The 21,012-nt window shown below is 40.6% G+C and overlaps 1 long non-coding RNA gene across 35 annotated transcripts in view; it reads right to left on the bottom strand.

Annotated features, from left to right (window-relative positions):
* Positions 1–21,012, bottom strand: part of LOC146394456 (uncharacterized) — a 541,612-nt gene that overhangs the window by 95,529 nt on the left and 425,071 nt on the right. For 32 of the 35 annotated variants that reach the window (XR_014835052.1, XR_014835051.1, XR_014835048.1 and 29 more), the window contains one exon: positions 14,360–14,490. The exons of 2 other annotated variants lie outside the window; for them this stretch is intronic. This is a non-coding gene — a long non-coding RNA (uncharacterized LOC146394456). Of the gene's footprint in view, positions 1–14,120; positions 14,189–14,359; positions 14,491–21,012 lie in introns of those variants that run through there. One more of the 35 variants, XR_014835055.1, reaches the window with a different exon arrangement.

Genomic DNA, 21,012 nt, shown 5'->3' with positions numbered 1-21,012 from the left:
CAGGTGCGCGGTTTGGGGGGCGGGCTTGGGTCTCTTGCTGTGGACTACACAGGGCTCAGAGGTTACACCTCAGGAGCAAGGTCTTGGATGCCTGGCAAACCTCAGCAGCCTTTCCTGTGGAAGGCCAAGAGAGGAAAAAAAAAAAAAAGGAATGCATTCTCTGTGAAATTTATGGACTGCAAAAGATAACCACACCTGCATCTGTTTTCTCTTATGGAAAACACGTGAAAGTTATTGCTATGAAAGGAAAATTCAACTCTAGTCTCTAACGTGAACCACTGCAGGAACCCCAGGAAGGTCTGGGATCCATCTGACACGAACAAGGTCATCAGCTGATTACAGGGACACCGCCATGGGGACCAAGGCCAGAAGGACACTTCAGTGCATCCTAAGCTTTGACCATGAGCTTCCATGAGGACAAAAGAGTTCAAATTCGGGCAGGAATGCCATATGGACAACACGGGCAAAAAGGATCCCAAATGTTTCATGCTAACCTTTGCCCCCAGAAAATTCTCCCTTCCCTTAACTTGCTTGGGTCAGGGGTGATTTTCCCAATTGCAAGTAACAAGCTGTTGAACAGAAGTGGCTTTGATGGCACAGTTCATGTTGGTAGGCAGGGCTCAGCCAGGAGTCAAAATCAGTCCTGGGAGTTTCCGTCATGGCTCAGTGGTTAATAAATCTGACTAGCATCCATGAAGATGCAGGTTCGATCCCTGGCCTTGCTCAATGGGTTAAGGATCCGGCATTGCCGTGAGCTGTGGTGTAGGCTGCAGACACGGCTTGGATCCTGTGTTGCTGTGGCTATGGCATAGGCTGGCAGCTCTGATTCAACCCCTAGCCTGGGACCCTCCATATGCTTTGGGCGCAGCCCTAAAAAGCAAAATAAATAAATAAATAAATAAAAATAAAAATAAAATCAATCCTGGTGTTGCCAATATGCCAGCTATATACACATAGTTTCCCCCACTGCCCAGGACGGGCTATTGCAATCTCAACGGCTGGTGAAGAGGAACTACGATGCAAGGCTTCCCATTGTTTAGGAACCCCTTGAGGAAATGTGAAGCCATTTTTCAACAACAGCGTCGAGATCCTTCTATGAGTTAGGTGCTCTGCCTGGCACTTGAAATTCAAGGATGCATACAACAGAATCTAGAATCCCTTCTCTCAAAATTCATGGTTCAGTAGATTAGGTGTTTCTAAGGTTTTTTGTTTGTGTGTTTGTTTTGTCTTACCCCATTATTTTATGTGCTTCTTATGTTTTTCAGAGTGTCTCTAAGCTTCAGTGTATTACTGCTGCCATCCCTTCTTCAGTATCATTTTCTCAGTCGTTGGGCACCCCACAAAGGAGACACTGGTATCTCCCTAGCCTTGGGCTTCTCCATACTCCCGTGAAGGACAGAGTGGAGACATTAGTGACTTCGGTTCCTCCGCAGATCGCCAACTGTGTTAATTTGGGCCCCTGGAAGGCCATTTAACCCCGCTGGGCCTCGGTTTCCTCATCTCCAACAAGGGAACCTGAGCAAGACAATATCTATGGTCCATTCTCGTCCTGACTTTCTAGGCTACTGTGATACTAGGTGGGCTCTGAACAGGTACTGTTATCGCCGTAGTTCAGCTCTGCAAACATAGTACTCTAATTATTATGCACCCTCATATTACTCCTCATGATTGCTCATGATGACATGTAAAACAAGCTCTACTTGATGGTAAGAACTTGTTTTTGTTGATAATATCTCCTACTCTTTCCTCCTGGTGGATACTCTTCAGATAACTTATGACACATTTCAGAAATCCAAAGCCATCTTTGTAAGATTTGTTTTAAAAATGTATAAGGGATTATGTCTTGACTCTCGATTGAAGGCATGACTTCTAAGACAGTTTAGGTCACCCAAGTATCACTGCAATAACTACACAGCTGAAACTTAACCTGCTCTAAAAGGCTTGAGTCTCATTAATTGTCATTTTCTTGTATGTACAGTGTACTCTGTTTTATGTTCTATTATCTTTTCATTAATTACACTGGAATATAATAACATAGTCAGGTCTGAGTGTGAGCAATTTTCTTATTCTTAAGTAACAGTGTTTTGCAAAACGTGCAAAGCACCTTGGACATGGAGCAGCAAATAGATTAAGTTTATCTTCCGAGAGACATCTACAAAGAAGACACCTGGTTCTATTTGTTAAAGTAAATCTGTCATGTAAACGCAGAACTAGGTATGATCTCACTTCAGTGTGGAACCCCAAATAGTCAAATTCATCGAAGCAGAGAGCCGAGTGGTGGTGGCCAGGGGCTGGGGGAGGGGGAGCTGAGAAGTGATGCTTAGAGGGTACCAATTTTCCATTACACAAGGTGAGAGGATTCTGGAGAGCTGCTATATAGCATAGTGCCTACAGCTAACAATACTCTCTTATACACCTAAATTTGACAAGAGCTAGGTCTTAAGTATTCTTACCACCTATAGCCCCCACCAACACACATCAACATCATCATCAAAGAGGTGGGATGAAATTCTGGGATCTTATGGGTGTATTTATGGCCTTGAGGGCAGTGACAGCTTCACGGGTGTATGCCTATCCCCAGATGCACCCAGCTGTATCCATTAAATAGCACAGCTTCTTAGATGTCAATCGAGCCTCAATCAAGTAGCTTTAAAAAGGTATAGGAGGAGTTCCCATCATGGCACAGTGGTTAACAAATCCGACTAGGAACCATGAGGTTGCAGGTTCAGTCCCTACCCTTGCTCAGTGGGTTGACGATCCAGCGTTGCCGTGAGCTGTGGTGCAGGTTGCAGATGCTGCTCGGATCCTGCGTTGCTGTGGCTCTGGTGTAGGCTGGTGGCTACAGCTCCGATTAGACCCCTAGCCTGGGAATCTCCATATGCCGTAGGAACGGCCCAAGAAATAGCAAAAAGACAAAAAAAAAAAAAAAAAAAGGTATAGGAAAGTATTCAACTCACTATTGAGAGAAAATACACATTGTAAAAAAAAAAAATAAGAATGCTGGGCTTTCAACTGGTTAAATTAGCAAAACATTTTAGAGGTTAAGACTCCCTCTTCTTCAGTATGTGCAGTGGATGTAAACTGTAATTTGGTAAGCTTTTTGGCATTATGTGTCAAATACCTAAGCTATGAGTATGTGCTTTATTGGACAATTTCACATTTGGAACATATCCTAAGGATATTAAATGTAAAAGGCTATAATAATATCAAATATTAACAAACATAAACAAGCATCAAAAAATTTGCCAAAGTCTAGTCAAAACAGGAATTATTAGCTAAAAAAAAAAAAGTATTCTCTGCAGCAACAGAAAAATACATTAAGTGAAAACATATGATGGTATGTTATGCCATTATTAAAATGTTTCACATGGGTATGATAACATAAAATGAAAATTAATACCGTTTCATAAACACAGAACAAATACAAAGCAACAAAGTAATACATATGGAAGGCAACAAATTAGTAAATATGGAAGTCCATATACCATAAAATGATTGGCAACAGTTGACCGACTCTATTTTTTTTCCAAAATTGTTTAGAATATGTACTCATTTTATACCATATCAACATTAAATTCATTTCACGTAAAAGCAGCATTACCCAACCATGTGTATCTTTCCAACACTCATTTAGATTTTAAGCTTGGCCAGAAATTTGCTCTGAAATCTACTCTCAGATTTCCTAGTACACCCTAGTGGATATACTAGCACTCGGCCAATCTCTAGCTTTCTACTCAATTTATTTCTACCATTCATTTTTTAAAGGAGATACATGAATGGGGCTTAATAAGCCAGCACAAAAGCCACACAGAAGACAAGGTTAAAACACCATCTCACATGGTTTTGTTAAGTCACTTGAAAATCAACCACCTGCCAGATGGAGCCAGTTCATGTCACCCAAGGGGTTGATCCATCACATAAATGCACAAATGGTCTAGTCGTGAAATGGGGTGAACACAGGCAATGCCTGTGAGTTACTCCCTTTGGTCTTGGAAATGGAATTGAGGCTGTGAGTGTGGTGATATCACAAGAACGAGAGCCTTGAACTCTCATCTGTCTGCATGAGTCACACCAGACAGAGGAGCCTGCTCAAAGACCGCATGCTTGGACCACAGAGAGGGAGGCGTGGAGGTCCACTCTACCGCAGCAAAGGGGGCATTAGAAGAAAACAGCTCTGCCACTAAGGATTGACAATAGCCTGAGATGCTCAATCTGATGCTAAAGCAGACATATTTCCTGAGTACTCTGGTTCTAGGTACCAAAATCATGGGCTTTAAAATGTTTCTTCAAGGTAGTTGGAGGGGCAGCCATCTCTAGTTTTATGTAATTATGTGAAAACTTGTGTGAGTTATTTGAAAGAATAGTAAGACTCTAGAAAGTTGTCCATTTCTTCTAGATTATCAAATTTGATGGCATATAATTGTTCACAGTATTCTCATTTCTTTTATATATCTCTGCAGTATCTGTTGTGATTTCTCCTTTTTCATTTCTTATTTTGTTTATTTGGGTTTTTTTCTCTCCTCTTCTTGGTGAGTCTAGCTGGAGGTTTGTTCATTTTGTTTACCTTTTCAAAGAACCAGCTCTTGGTTTGATTGATTTTGTCTATTGTTTTTTTGAATCTCTATTTTATTGAAGAAGAAATGGACAGCTTTCTAGAGTCTTACAGCCTGCCAGAACTGAATCAAGAAGAAATAGATCAAATGAACAGACCGATCACTAGAAATGAAATGGAGTATGTCATTAAAAACACTCCCTACAACTAAAAGTCCAGGACCAGATGGCTTCACAGGCGAATTCTACCAAACATACAAAGAGGAACTTATACCCATCCTCCTTAAACTTTTCCAAAAGGTTGAAGAAGAAGGAACACTCCCAAAGACATTCTATGACGCCACCATCACCCTAATTCCAAAACCAAAGGTACCACCAAAAAAGAAAACTATCGGCCAATATCTTTGATGAATATAGAAGCAAAAATTCTCAACAAAATTTCAGCCAACTGAATCCAACAACATACCAAAAAGATCATATCCCATGACCAAGTGGGATTCATCCCAGGTTCACAGGGATGGTTCGACATATGCAAATCAATCAATGTCATACACCACATTAACAAAAGAAAAGTGAAAAACCACATGATCATATCAATAGATGCAGAAAAAGCATTTGACAAAGTACAACATCCATTCATGATCAAAACTCTCACCAAAGTGGGTATAGAGGGAATATTCCTTAACATAATCAAAGCTATTTATGACAAACCCACAGCAAATATAACACTCAATGGAGAAAAGCTGAAAGCCTTCCCCCTAAAAGCTGGAACAAGACAGGGACTTGTGACAGAGTCTCACTCTCATCACTGTTATTTAGCATAGTATTGGAAGTCTTAGCCACAGCAATCAGACAAACAAAAGAAATAAAAGGCATCCAAATAGGAAGAGAAGAGGTAAAACTGTCACTGTATACAGATGAAATGATACTATATAGAGAAAACCCTAAGGACTCAACCCAAAAACTACTTCAATGGATCAACAAATTCAGCGAAGGAGCAGGATAAAAGATTAACATTCAGAAATCAGTCACATTTTTGTATACTGAAATGAAACAATTAAATTTTAGAAAAGGAATACAAAAACACAATACCTTTTAAAATTGCACCCCAAAAAATCAAATACCTGGGAATAGGGAATACACATGACTAACGAGGTAAAGGACTTATATGCCGAGAACTGTAAAACATTAATCAAGGACATTAAAGATGTAAAGAAATGGAAAGCTATTCCATGCTCCTGTGTTGGAAAAATTGATAAAGACGGCCATACTACCCAAAGCAATCTACAGATTCAATGCAATCCCCACCAAATTACCGATGACATTTTTCACAGAACTAGAGCAAACACTCCAAAAATTTATATGGAACCACAAAAGACCCAGAATTGCCAAAGCAATTCTGAGAAACAAAAACCAAGCAGGAGGCATAACTCTCCCAGACTTCAGGCACTATTACAAAGCCACAGCCATCAAGATACTGTGGTCCTGGTACCAAAACAGACATACAGACCAGTGGAACAGAATAGAGAACCCAGAAATAAACCCTGACACCTGTGGTCAGTTAATCTTTGACAAGGGAGGCAAGAACATAAAATGGGGAAAAGACAGTTTATTCAGCAAGCATTGCTGGGAAACCTGGATAGTGGCATGCAAATCAATGAAACTAGAACACACCCTTGTCAGGAGACATGTTTCTACCATTTTTCTTAGCCTCTCTGTTTCTATTTTCTATGCTAAAAACTCCATCTTGTCCTACTTGACCTTTACCCTATATTCCTGCTTGAAAAACAGTTGCAGTCCTGGCAAATGACTTAAACTTAAGAACAAAGACCTAAAGGCATAAGTTATTCATATGGTCAGCTGAATGACACATAATGTGTTGGTCTAGGCATGCCAGACCTGTGCAGACTGGCACATCGTTTGCACAGCATAATATGTCCCGTTAAAATAAGAGAAAGAGGAACCTCATGGCCCCAAGTGATTTATGAGCGGCTGTTAGCAGAATGTGCATCAGCAAGGAGAATGAGGTGCGAACCTAGGTAAGCTGGGTTGCCACAGAGAGACATGCCATTTGTGGAAGCACAATGATGATTCTCTAGATGCTAAGCACAGACAGCTAACGCCAAGCTTCCTCAATGCTAATGATTGTTAAATGCCTAAAGGTCAGAATAAAAGCTTAACCATTTACCAGCTATGTGATTTTTAAAATAATAAAAGAACTATACCCTGCACCTACAACCCCCCTCCTCACTTGACGTAATCCTAAAGAGCACAATAAAAGCAGTGTGGTTTCTTGAGGGGGCGCTCTTGGTCCCTGAGACCTTGAGTCCCCCGGTTCCCACATTTAACTAAGATAAATATCTCTGGGTCTTGTTTTATGTTAACTTTTTATTAAGGTTCCACGCACCCGTTCTTCAGCCCTCATCTGCTGAGCTGGACTAGCCACAATGTCACACCATGCACAAAAATAAACTCAAAATGGCTGAAAGACATAAATACAAGACAAGACACCATCCAACTCCTGGAAGAGAACACAGGCAAAACACCCTCTGACATCATCCTTATAAATGTTTTCTCAGGTCAGTCTCCCAAGGCAACAGAAATAAGAGCAAAAATAAACCCATGAGACCTAATCAAACTGACAAGCTTTTGCACAGCAAAGAAAGCCAAAAAGGAAACAAAAAGACAACTTGCAGAATGGGAGAAAATAGTTTTAAATGATGCAACTGACAAGGGCTTAATCTCTAAAGTATACAAACAACTTATACAACTCAACAGCAAATAAGCCAACTACCCAAGGGAAAAATGGGCAATAGACCTGAATAGACATTTCTCCAAGGTAGATGGACAGATGGCCAACAAGCACATGGAACAATGCTCCACATCCCTGATGATTAGAGAAATACAAATCAAAACTACCATGAGATACTACCTCACACCAGTCCGAATGGCCATCATTCATAAGTCCACAAATAACAAATGCTGGAGGGGCTGTGGAGAAAAGGGAACCCTCCTGCACTGTTGGTGGGAATGTAAGCTCATACAACCACTATGGACAACAGTATGGTGGTACCTTAGAAATCTATACATAGAACTACCCTATGACCCAGCCACCCCACTCTTGGGCATATACCCAGACAAAACTTTCCTTAAAAAAGACACATGCATCCACGTGTTCATTGCGGCTCTATTCACAATAACCAAGACATGGAATCAACACAAATGACTATGAACAGATGATTGGATTAGGAAGATGTGGTACATATACACGATGAAATACTACTCTGCCATAAAGACTAACAAAACAATGCCATTTGCAGCAACATGGATGGAATTAGAGACTCTCATACTGAGTGAAGTAAGTTGGAAAGAGAAAGACAACTACCATATGATATCACTTATATCTGGAATCTAATATACAGCACAAAGGAACCTTTCCACAGAAAAGAAACTCATGGACTTGGAGAATAGACTTGTGGTTGCCAAGGGGGAAGGGGAGTGAGTGGGGTGGATCGGGAGCTTGGGGTTAATACATGGAAACTATTGCTTTTGGAATGGATTAGCAATGAGATCCTGCTGTATAGCACTGAGAACTATGTCTAGTCACTTATGATGGAGCATGATAATGGGAGAAAAAATAATGTATACATGTATGTATAATTGGGTCACCATGCTGTACAGTAGAAAAAAATTGTGTTGAGAAAATAACAATTAAAAAAAGAATAGTAACTTAAAATCATATAGAGTGACATGTAGATAACATTTACAAATCAAAAAATCATTGCCAGACCATGCTGTGTTGTTTTCCCAGTGATGCAGTGATAACAGCCTATCTTTATGATATTTTTGCAGACAAAAGAAGTTGAGCTGGAGCGTTACATAAGAAACATAATTAGAAACATAATTGTTTCTACAATTTTGTGTTTTTCATAAAAACACTAAAACCTCTGTCCTGTGTTTCTATTAATGTACAACAGGTTCACTTAACAAGAATTAATTCCATAGGCAGAAGACCTAAAGAGACATTTTACCAAAGAAGGCAAACAAGTGGCCAACAGGTACCTGAAAAGATGCTCGATACTGCTAATCATTACAGAAATGCAAATCAAAACTACAGGGAGATACCACCTCACACTGGCTAGAAGGATTGTTATCAAAATGTCTACAATAATAAATGCTGAAGAGGGTGTGGTGGGAATGTAAACTGGTGCAGCCATTATGGAAAACAATACAGAGGTACCTCAAAAAACTAAAAATAGCACTACCATAGGATCCAGCAATCCCACTCCTGGGCATATATCCAGGAAAGGCAAAAACCCTAATTCAAAAACATACACAAACCCTAGGTCCATAGCAGCACTATGTACAAACAGCCCAGACATGGAGAGATCCCAGATGCCCATCAACAAATGATTGGTTTAAGAAGATGTGGTACATATTTGCCATGCAACATTACTCAGCCATAAGAAGAATGAAATATTGCCATTTGCAGAAACATGGATGGATGGAGAGAAAATTATATTTAGTTAAGTAAGTCAGACAGAGAAAGACAAAAATTACATATCATGTATACAAGGAATCCAAGAAATAATATAAATGAAATATAAACACAAATTAGAAATAGAGTCTGGCTAAGGGTTTCAACCCCATCAAAAAATGGGCAGAAGATCTCCAAAGAAGACATACAGATGTCCAAAAAGCACATGAAAAGATGTTCGACCTCACTAGCTGTAAGTGAAATGCAAGTTAAAACCACTCTGAGGTACCACCTTACGTGGCCAGAATGGCCATCATCAAAAAGTCTACAAACAATAAGTGCTGGAGAGGGTGTGGAGAAAAAGGAACCTCATTACACTGTTAGTGAGATTGTAAATTGGTGCAACCACTGTGGAAAACAGTATGGAGATGCCTCAGAAAACTAAAAGTAGAACTCCCATTTGATCCAGCAATCCCACTCCTGGGCATCAATCCAGAGAAAACCATGACTCGAAAGGACACATGTACACTGATGTTCACTGCAGCACTATGTGCAATGGCCAAGACATGGAAACAACCTAAATGTCCATTGACAAGAGGAGTGGATCAAGAAGATGTGCTACATATACACAATGGAATATTACTCAGCCATTAAAAGGAAAGAAATAATGGTGTTTTTAGCAACATGTATGGACCTAGAAATTATCATGCTAAGTGAAGTCCATCAGACAAGGAGACACCAACACCAAATGCTATCACTTACATGTGGAATCTGAAAAAAATGACACAAGGAACTTCTTTGCAGAACAGATGCTGACTCACAGACATTAAAAAACTTATGGTTTCCAAATGAAACAAGTTGGGGGGGTGGGAGGGTGCAGAGAGGGTTTGGGATGGAAATGCTGTAAAATTTGGTTGTGATGGATGTTGTATACCTATAAACATAATAAAATTCATTAAGTAATAAAAAACAAATTAGAAGTAGATTCACAGACACAGAAAACAAACCCTTGGTTACCAAAGGGGAAAGTGAGGGAAGATACATAAATTAGCAGTATGAGATCAACAGATACACACAACTATACACAAAATAGATAAGCAACAAGGAAGTACTGAAGAGCACAGGGGAACTATATTCAATATCTTATGATAACCCGTGATGGGAAATAATCTAAAAAACACGTATCAATGAGTAACTGAATCGCTTTCATATAGACCTGAAGCTAACACAATATTGCAAATCAATGCTACTTCAATAAAATAATAAACACAAATTCAAAAAGAATTTTAAAAATAAAACAAGAATTAGGGAGAATAAAGAAAAAGTTGGCCTTGGTACCTTTATCCCTCTCACCCCTAATTCCTCTGTCTCCCCAAAAATCCACAACATGCCCTGCCTCACACAAATTATGGTTCTACACAAGTTGCATGTATGATTTAATTGCCCACACATTTTTTCTAGTTTTTTTTTTTTTTTTTTTTTTGTCTTTTTGCCATTTCTTGGGCCGCTTCCGCGGCATATGGAGGTTCCCAGGCTAGGGGTCTAATCGGAACTGTAGCTGCCAGCCTAGGCCAGAGCCACAGCAACGCAGGATCTGAGCCGCGTCTGCAACCTACACCACAGCTCACGGCAACGCCGGATCATTAACCCACTGAGCAAGGGCAGGGACCGAACCCGCAACCTCATGGTTCCTAGTCGGATTCGTTAACCACTGCACCACGACGGGAACTCCCATTTTTTCTAATTTTTAAATTCATGGTACTATGATTAATTTTCTATACAACATAGTAAACATTTTTAAACATATCATACAGAACTTTTTCCAAGCAAAGGAAATACATCATTTTCTTAACAGTTCTCAACAACCTTTCATGCTAATGTATGATTCATGCTAATGTATGATTTCTTTAACCAGGACTATTGATAGTCGCTTTAGGAAGTTTACTATCGCATTTCTACAAAACAACACTGAAAAGAATTTCTTATACATTTATCTCGTATGACTGTGGTAAAATTTCTGAAGAATTATAATGGAACTGTTTATCCCAAGAATGCAAATTCCAAAGTGGTACTGAAACACCCCTTCCACTAATACCTCATCACTGTGCACTCCCACTAACGGTGCACAAAAATACCAGTATAACATCATATATGAAAATAAACCCTAATTGGTTAAAGAACTAAGTGTAAACTAGATACTAGAAATATCCTGGAGGAAAATATAAGATAGAAGCTTCTCTGACATGAACTGAGGCAGAATTTTTTAGATTGATCTCCTAAGGTAGGAAATAAAAGCAAAAATAAACAAATAGGACCCAATTAAACTTAAAAGGTTTTGCATAGCAAAAGATACCACTGATAAAATGAAAAGACAACCTAGTGAATGAGAGAAAATATTTGCAAATGATATGACCAATAAGGGATTAATATCCAACCTATATAAACAGCTCATACAATTCAACAACAAAATGACCTAGTTAAAAAATGGGCGAAATAACTGAACAGACATTTTTCCAAAAGGAAATGCATGCAGATCACCAACAGGCACATATAAAGATGCTCAACGTCATTAAGCATCAGGGAAATGCAAATCAAAACCTCAATGAGATACTACCTCATAAATGTCAGAATGACTCTTATGGAGTTCCTGTCATGGCACAGTGGTTAACAAATCCGACTAGGAACCATGAGGTTGTGGGTTCAATCCCTGGCCTTGCTCAGTGGGTTAAGGATCTGGGGTTGCCGTGAGCTGCGGTGTAGGTCACAGACGTGGCTTGGATCCCGAGTAGCTATGGCTCTGGCGTATGCTATAGGCTTGTGGCTACAGCTCCGATTGGACCCCTAGCCTGGGAACCTCCATATGCCACGGGAGCAGCCCCAGAAAAGGCAAAAAAGACAAAAAAAAAAAAAAAGAATGGCTCCTATGAAAGAAACGCAAATGACGAATGCTGCAGAGGGTATGGAGAAAAGGGAACCCTCCTACAAGGTTGGTGGGAATGTAAATTGGTACAACCACTATGGAGGTACCTCAGCAAATTATACATAGAACTATCATATGTCCTAGTAATTCCACTCTTGGGTACCGAACCAAAAAACAAAAACATTAATTCAAAAAGATACATGCACCCCAATGTTCTTTGCAACATTATTTACAATAGCCAAGACATGCAAACAAGCTAAACGGATGAATGGATAAGGAAGATGTGGTACATATACACAATGGAATACTACTCAGGAATAAAAAAGAATGAAATTTTAGCAAAAAAAAAAAAAAAAAAAAAGTAGGGAGTTCCCTTCATGGCTCAGCGGTTAGAGAACCTGTCTAGTATCCATGAGGATGTGGGTTCAATCCCTGGCATCGCTCAGTGGGTTAAGGATCTGGTGTTGCTGTGAGCTGTGGTATAGGTCAAAGATGTGGGTCAGATCCAGTGTTGCTGTGGCATGGGCCAATGGCTGTAGCTCCACTTTAACTCCTAGCTTGAGAGCTTCCATATTCCACAGGTATGGCCTGAAAAACCAAAAATAAGAAAGAAAAGAAAGAAAAGAGAAGAAGGAAGGAAGAAAGAAAGAAGAAAAGAAGGAAGAAAGAAAGGAAGGAAGGAAAGAAGGAAGGAAGGAAGAAAGGACAGAAGGAGGGAAGGAAGGAAGGAAGGGAGAGAGAGAGAGAGAGAGAGAGAGAAAGAAAGAAAGAAAGAAAGAAAGAAAGAAAGAAAGAAAGAAAGAAAGAAAGAAAGAAAGAAAGGAAGAAAGAAAGAAAGGAAGAAAGAAAGAAAGAAAGAAAATTTACCACTGCAGTAAGATAGACTTGGAAGGCGTTACGCTAAGTGAAATAAGACAAAGATAAATACGGCATGAAATCGCTTATGTGTGGAGTCTAAAAGGTACAACAAACGAGGGACTGTAACACAAAAGAGGCACACTCACAGTATAATTGATTTAATTTGCTGTATACTTGAAACTAAGAAAACTTTGTAAGTCAACCATACGCCAATATATTTCTTATTTTTATTTTTTAAATTATTATTATTATTTTGTCTGTTCTAGGGCCACACCCATGGCATATGGAGGTTCCCAGGCTAGGGGTCTAATCGGAACTGTAGCCCTCAGCCTACACCACAGCCACAGCCAGGCCAGATCCAAGCCACTTCTGCGATCTACACCACAGCTCAGGGCAATGCCGGATCCTTAACCCACTGAGCAAGGCCAGGGGTTGAACCCTCAACCTCATGGTTCCTAGTCGGATTTGTTAACCACTGAGCCACGACAAGAACTCCCAATTAATTTTTTTTAAAAAGCAGCAGACTCACAGAGAGAACCTACTAGTGGTTAAGTGTGGGAGAGGGGCAAGGGAGGGGTTGGGGTGGGAGGTAAAAACGATTGGGTATAACACAAGATCAAGGATGCTTTGTACAACACGGGACTATACCCAGTGTTTTGTAATAATAAAGTGGAAAGTAACCTTTGAAAATTGTATAAAACATTTCTTAAAATACCAGTTCCCTCTATATTCCCAAATTACATATTACATTATATGGCTTCATGTGCAGCATATGGAAGTTCCTAGGCTAGGGGCTGAATCGGAGCTACAGCTGCGTGCCTATACCAGAGCCAGTGCCTATACCAGAGCCATAGCAACTCAGGATCTGAGCCGCATCTGTGCCTAACCACCGCTCATGGCGATGCCGGATCCTTAACACACTGAGTGAGGCCAGGAATTGAACCCACATCTTCATAGATACTAGCCAGGCTCATTACCACTGTGCCACATCGCAAACTCCCAAGAGGAGAATATTTTTGAAGGAGGGACTGATTCCACTTTAAAAAAAAAAAAGCCAAAAAATAAAATAGAATAAAAATAAACTTAAAAATACACACATATATATATATATTCTCCTCCACTACCGACCACAAACCAGATTAAACATGCTATTCAGGTACAAACCACAAAAACCTACATCCGCACGCTACCTACTGTGTGCCAACCATGTCTCAACATAGCATGGCAACCTGCATGCAACACCTTGGAGCCTGAGAAATGGGCTAGAATGGAGCAGAGCCAAGTGGGCAGGCTGACCTTTGCTCAGGTCACTTACTGATGTCTGTTTCCAGCTGTCCCAGAGAGGCGCGCTCTCCGCCTTGCTGCAAACGTGAATTCTTTCGCTAGCGAGGAATGGAAAGTCCATCAGTCTAGCTCACAAACACGCACACTCACACAGAGGTATTTAAATGCAGTAAAAAATTTCATGGGCGTCCCAGACACCCTGAAACCTCAGCACATAGGAACCGGCGGCCCCTGATCAAATACACACCATCTGTCTCCATCACTCTCACCTCAGTGCTTGCAGCGACCTGCTCTCTTTCTTCCAGACTGGAAACTTTCAGAGTCAATGGGGGCCTCCAGGAAGCGCCTTCTCAGTCTCACCGTGGTCCAACCTTCAAGCCAGAGGCCAAGTCTCAGAGATCTGTTTTTCAACAGGACAGAAAAACGATGACAAGTTTCAATGATGTACCCTAGACCGTGCCATTCTGTTTTCATAGCAAGAAGACGAATATAGATAGCATTTATTTTGGGGGGCAAAAGACCCAATGTCTTTATCCTATAAGGCACTTATTTGAGACTTCACGGGTAGAAATCATTCATCTTCTTGCTTTGCACAGGGAAGAAGGACTTGTTTGAGGGAGGAGGGGCATGACATTTTACTCTCCTGGTACCTTGTACATTCACACATGGGGAGAAATACCACCGCAAGATACCCCAGTGGAGAGTGACTGTCCACAGAGGAGGCCTTGCCTTTATTTCACCTAGAGAGCGTGTCTGTTCCCTTTCTGGACTCAAGGGAAGACGCTTATTCAAAGTATTAGTCACCTATTTCGCTTACACCAATTTTGCCTCCCCAATGACACTTCTAGAATAATCTTCTAGAATAGATTATTTTCTGATGATTTAGCTACTGCGGCTTGAACTGTGTCTATGCCTTGTTCTCCAAGTAACAGATTTGTAGATAAAGGAAGTTTTTATCATCATTAGTTTTTGCCTTTTTAGGGCCACACCTGCAGCATATGGAAGCTCCCAGGCTAGGGGTCGAATAGGAGCTGCAGCTGCAGGCCTACACCACAGCCACAGCCACAGCCACAGCCATGTAGGATCCAAGCTGCGTCTGCGACCCACACAGCATCTCACAATGACGCCAGACCCCTGACCTAAGCAAGGCCAGGGATCTAACCCACATCCTCGTGGATACGAGTGGGGTTCTCAACCTGCTAAGCCACAACAGGAATGCCAAGTTTTTAAAACTTTAAACACACTCTCAAGAGTGCGTCATCATTCACCTCCCAGAGAGAGCCACAGAACACACTGGAGGTGTCTGTTTGCAAACACTGTTCCTTATTACACATTCACCTCACAATATATGTTCACATCTTTTTACAGAAGCTTTCATGTCCCACGCATTCCCTTTAAGTGCTGGATGTGATTCCACTGGGTGGATGTAACATACACTATGGAATAATTTCCCATGGTGAGCCATTAGGTTGGCACTTTTTGGTATACAAAAGTAAAACCTTGGATTTGTGTCTCTATATAATTAAATCTATTCATGTTTTCTAGATCTTTGTGCATGCTTCCAAAAAGGTGCATATACTAGCGCGTCTGAAGTAAATCACACAATCAAGAATTACATACACTTTAAAAATGGACATACGTTGAATATATACGATATAAATTTGAGTATATTCATACATTTATAATACTGCCAAATTGTATAAAGGTTTCCATTTTTCAGCTATTTTTTAAAAAACGTTGTATCCCTATGTTGTTAAACCTTTGCCAAAAAAATAGGAAAAAGAAGTAAAATCTTCCAAAATTATATATTTTGGCAGGAGGGACAGAAGTGAGGTTTGATTTTTTTTTTATATGTATATTTGCTTTTTTTTCTCTTATCCTGGAAATTGCCTGTTCATGTCTTTATTCATTTTTGTTTTATTGACTATGAAGGCTATGTTGAAGGGTGCCTAACAGATATCAATTTTTTTGCTGATTGATGTATGGCCATTTGTTTCCAGGAAATTATGTCATTTGAATTTTTACATAGTGCATTTTGCAGAGTATAAATAATGTACCAGAGCTTTCCTTCACATGTTCATTTATAATTGCCATACCTGAGAATACCTTCCTCACTACAACATTACAGAATTCACCCGTGGGTGTGCTTATTTGCTTTTGTATGGGCTTTTTGGGGGGGACTGTTATAGGTTGGTTTACCACATGTAATTATAAAACATCTATCGAGAATGCATTTTATTGTGTAGAGTGGGGTAGGCATCCGGTTTTTTCTCTTTCTTGCTTTTTCTTTCTTTTTGCTTTTTTGCTTTTTTTGGGGGGGGGGGCGCTGCACCCACTATGGAAGTCCCCAGGCTAGTGGTCAAATCGAAGCTGCCAGCCTGCACCACAGCCACAGCAGAGCGGGATCTGAGATGCGTCTGCAACCTACACCACAGCTCATGGCAAGGCCAGATCCTTAACCCACTGGGCGAGGCCAGGGATCGAACCCGCATCCTCATGGATACTAGTCAGATTCGTTTCCACTGTGCCAGGACGGGAACTCCAGGCATCCGGTTTTCATTAGAATAATCCATCTTTTCATGAGAGATTGGGAACAAAAGCTTTATGAGCTGCTACTTCTAACTATCTTACCGGTCACCATACCCTTGTTTTTTTTCCTATTTGTCTATTCTAGTATGTGGTTACTGTTGTTTTAATTTTATAGTTCTATCTGTTCCAATGCCGCATCATTTCTCTCTTCAGTATTTTTCTGGCTGTTCTTTCTCTCCAGATGACTGTATTTATTTTTATTTATTTTGTATTGACGTATAGTTGATTTACAATGTTGTGCCAATTTCTGCTGTACAGAAAAGTGACTCGGGCATACATATACATATTCTTTTTCTCATATTATCCTCCATCATGTTCTATCCCAAGCGACTCGATATAGTTCCCTGTGCTTTACAGTAGGGTCTCATTGCTTATCCATTCTAAATGTCCCCAATACAATTTTTTTTCCTACTGTACAGCATGGTGACCCAGTTACACATACATGTATACCTTCTATTTTCACACATTATCATGATCCATCATAAGTGACTAGATATAGTTCTCAGTGCTACATAGAAGGATCTCACTGATAATCTATTTTCAAAGGCAACATTTTGCATCCATTAACCCCAAGCTCCCAATTCACCCCACTCACTCCCCTTCCCCCTTGGCAACCACAAGTCTATTCTCCAAGTCCATGAGTTTCTTTTCTGTGGAAAGGTTCCTTTGTGCTGTATATTAGATTCCAGATATAAGTGATATCATATGGTAGTTGTCTTTCTCTTTCCAACTTACTTCACTCAGTATGAGAGTCTCTAATTCCATCCATGTTGCTGCAAATGGCATTGTTTTGTTAGTCTTTATGGCAGAGTAGTATTTCATTGTGTATATGTACCACATCTTCCTAATCCAATCATCTGTTCATAGTCATTTGTGTTGATTCCATGTCTTGGCTATTGTGAATAGAGCCGCAATGAACACGTGGATGCATGTGTCTTTTTTAAGGAAAATTTTGTCTGGATATATGCCCAAGAATGGGGTGGCTGGGTCATATGGTAGTTCTATGTATAGATTTCTAAGGTACCTACATACTGTTGTCCATAGTGATTGTACCAGCTTACATTCCCACCAACAGTGCAGGAGGGTTCCCTTTTCTCCACACCCCCTCTAGCATTTGTTATTTGTGGACTTATGAATGATGGCCATTTGGACTGGTGTGAGGTAGTATCTCATGGTAGCTTTGATTTGCATTTCTCTAATCATCAGGGATGTGGAGCATTGTTCCATGTGCTTGTTGGCCATCTGTCCACCTTCTATGAAAAAATGTCCATTCAGGTCTTTTGCCCATATTTCCCTTGGGTTGTTGGCTTATTTGCTGTTGAGTTGTATAAGTTGCTTATATATTCTAGAGATGAAGTTCTTGTCCATTGCATCAGTATTTTTTCTGGCTGTTCTTTCACTCTGGATAACTTTTAAAAATCACCAAAGGGAATGAGGTTGGGATTATTTTGAATTTTTTTTAGAGATTCATTTAGGGAGCATCAATATTTCTACAATACGGGGCCATCTCAGTGACCATGTATGGCTGCAGTTCCTGAACCACTTTAATTTTGTGTAGCTTTATGGCTTTCTTCATATTTTTTGTTCACAGTACTTGCTAAGATTACTCCTGGGAATGTAATGACTTTGTTTGCTATGCTGAAGGCAGTATGTCTTAGCACGTTTTCTGAGCGTTCTTTGAGTATAGACGTCTTTATATAAGTACCTTTCATAAGTGAATTCTTTTTCTTTCTAACCCTTTCTCACCTTCTCTGTAAGGTTTACCGACTAGCACTTTCCTGAGATTGTTGAACCATTTTGGTGATAACAAATCCTTCTCTTTATTCCGCCGGTCCTTGGAAAGGCTACTATTGTTTTGCTGTCCAGCCTCTCAGATGAAGAGAACAGTCAGCATTTCTGATGGAATGAAGGAATTTTATTCAAAGGAATGTCCTTTTCAGATGTCTGTGCAGTAGGAAGAGAATCTCATTGCTTTAACTTGGTTGTCACGACTGTTTTCATCGGCGTGCTTACGAATGTTACCGTGGGCTGATCCTTCGATTTCCAGAATGGAACACTGTCATGATGTACTCCTTATTTTAAGTACAGACAGATTTGTTCATGTACTCATTCATTCATTCAATCTGTTATTTGATTGTTCCAAACGAACACACGTACCATAACAAACATAACGTGATATAGTGCAGTTCTAGAGAAGGCGAGGATTAAAGAAAGCAATACCATTAGGCTCGTGTGTGGCTGCTTTAGGACAGAACTCAGAGCCCTAGCTCTCTGAAAAACTCACCATCTCAGTGGATGAATGACGACGAGGACCCAGTGTTCAGCTAATAGGAGCACTTTGAGTTGGGAAGGGTTTGGCCTCGTCAATGAACAAAACCAATGCCAGCCTGAGGGTGGCTTAAGGACCATACTGAATTTATTATAAAACGCATGACTCTTTGGAAGCCTCCCTCTATTCTAAGACCCAGCACCTCAATTCAGATCACACTGTTTTATATACTTTTTCAAAAAATAAGTATTTACCAAGGGGGAGGGAGAAGGAGTAGATGGACTGGGAATTTAGGGTTAAGAGATGCAAACTATTGCCTTTGGAGTGGATAAGCAAAGGGATCCTGCTGTACAGCACTGGGAACCATGTATGGTCACTTGTGATGGAGCATGATAATGGGAGAAAAAAGAATGTATACATGTATGTGTGATTGGGTCACCTTCCTGTGCAGTAGAAAACTGATAGAACACTGTAAGCTAGCTATAACGGCAAAAATAAAAATCATTATAAAAGAAAAAAAAGGATTTAGGCTTCCCATCTCACAACACCTGGACCTGCATCTGCTCATGATAGAGAGAGAGTAACAAAAGATAAAAGTCTGATCGGCTTTTGGCCAGGTTATGGGAAGGAGTCTGGAGATAAAGGAAGATTCATAAACAAGAGAGTAGCTTGACCTAATACATATACTATATGAAAAATATATTTTCTATGTATATATATTAAACTTTATGTTTTGAGAGTAATTTGAGACTCACAGCAAAATTGAGAGTTAGGTGGAGAGAGTTCCCGTGTACCTCCCGCCCCCCCATACACATCTTCCCCACCATGCTATCGACACCCCCACCAGCCGATCAACACTTGTTACAACAGACACACCTGCACTGACACTTCACCATCACCCCAAGTCCACAGTTTACAGTAGGGGTCACCTTTAGCACTGTACACTCTGTGCATGTGGACAAAGGTATAATGACCTTCTCCAACACTAGAGCACAATCCAGAGTCATTTCATGGCCGTAGGATGCCTCAGGGCTCCATCTATTCATGCCTCCCCACTCCCCAATTTATATTTTCAAAACGGCATGCTGGCTCTTGGTCAGGCAATTTAGCATACAAAGCGAACACTGGAAAAAAGCAAACAAGTTTCTATGAGCCAAGATTTTGTTTGGCTCGTTGCATTAACATGGTCAAAATGAGACTTATCTAACTTGGTCAGATTTGGCACTTAGAATATCTTTCAAAAGACATTTTCCTCAACACTAAGTCTACATCTGCATAAAATCTTGGGCATTACAGCATCCAAGAGGCTATCTTCAATCTTCTTTCTCTTGTGGAGCTGTCAGTAGACCAAAAGTACCTAGACAACAGTTACGGCTCAAGGAACCTCTTGGGAGGCAGAAGAATCAAATCGTAGGCAGGCCGTGGTCACCAAAGACAGAAGACATCAGGCTGGTTTTTGACGGCCACGAGGTAGTTATTTTAGGGACTCACAGTGCCCTTCCTTTTCTCAGTGTGGCCATTCCGTGTGTGTTCCCGTGACATCTACGTAAGCTTCCTGCAGGACTGCAATGTGATGACACACACCGAGCCAACTCCTGTTACCATGGCACCCGTGTTCTATAACTCACCACAAACACTGAATTAGTAGATTCAGAACTATGGTTCCTAGAGGACCTGCAGGGTTAGGTGCCTGCACGCCTCCAGTCACAATACTTTCATCCATGGGTAGACACATAGCCTAGTTTCTGTGTGTTTCTGTTTAAAAACACCACTGAAGAAATGCTGCTGATCCACTAACCCATCAGCATGAAGCCATCCCCGACTGAAGCTCCTCCAACACTTGAGTTCTTCCTAAGACACGCGCCACTCGTCTTACACCCAGGAAAGGACCTCAGCTCTTTAGCACCACACCCAAGGCCATTTCAAGCAGTGAAATCCTGACCCCAAAGCACAAATATGTGAACAACTTTTTAGACCACATAAGGACACCTGCTTAGAGTAGGAGCACAGAGAAGGAAGGCAGAACACTGACCGCACCGAGGAACATGGTGCCACTGGACTGAA

Source organism: Sus scrofa, chromosome X, assembly GCF_054392235.1.
Source record: "Sus scrofa isolate SSC_HxYL_T2T_F1_AM1 chromosome X, Sscrofa_HxYL_maternal_Yorkshire_Landrace_v2.0, whole genome shotgun sequence".
Taxonomy (NCBI): domain Eukaryota; kingdom Metazoa; phylum Chordata; class Mammalia; order Artiodactyla; family Suidae; genus Sus; species Sus scrofa.
Note: the sequence above shows the minus strand (reverse complement) of the source record. Positions and strands in the feature narration are given on the sequence as shown.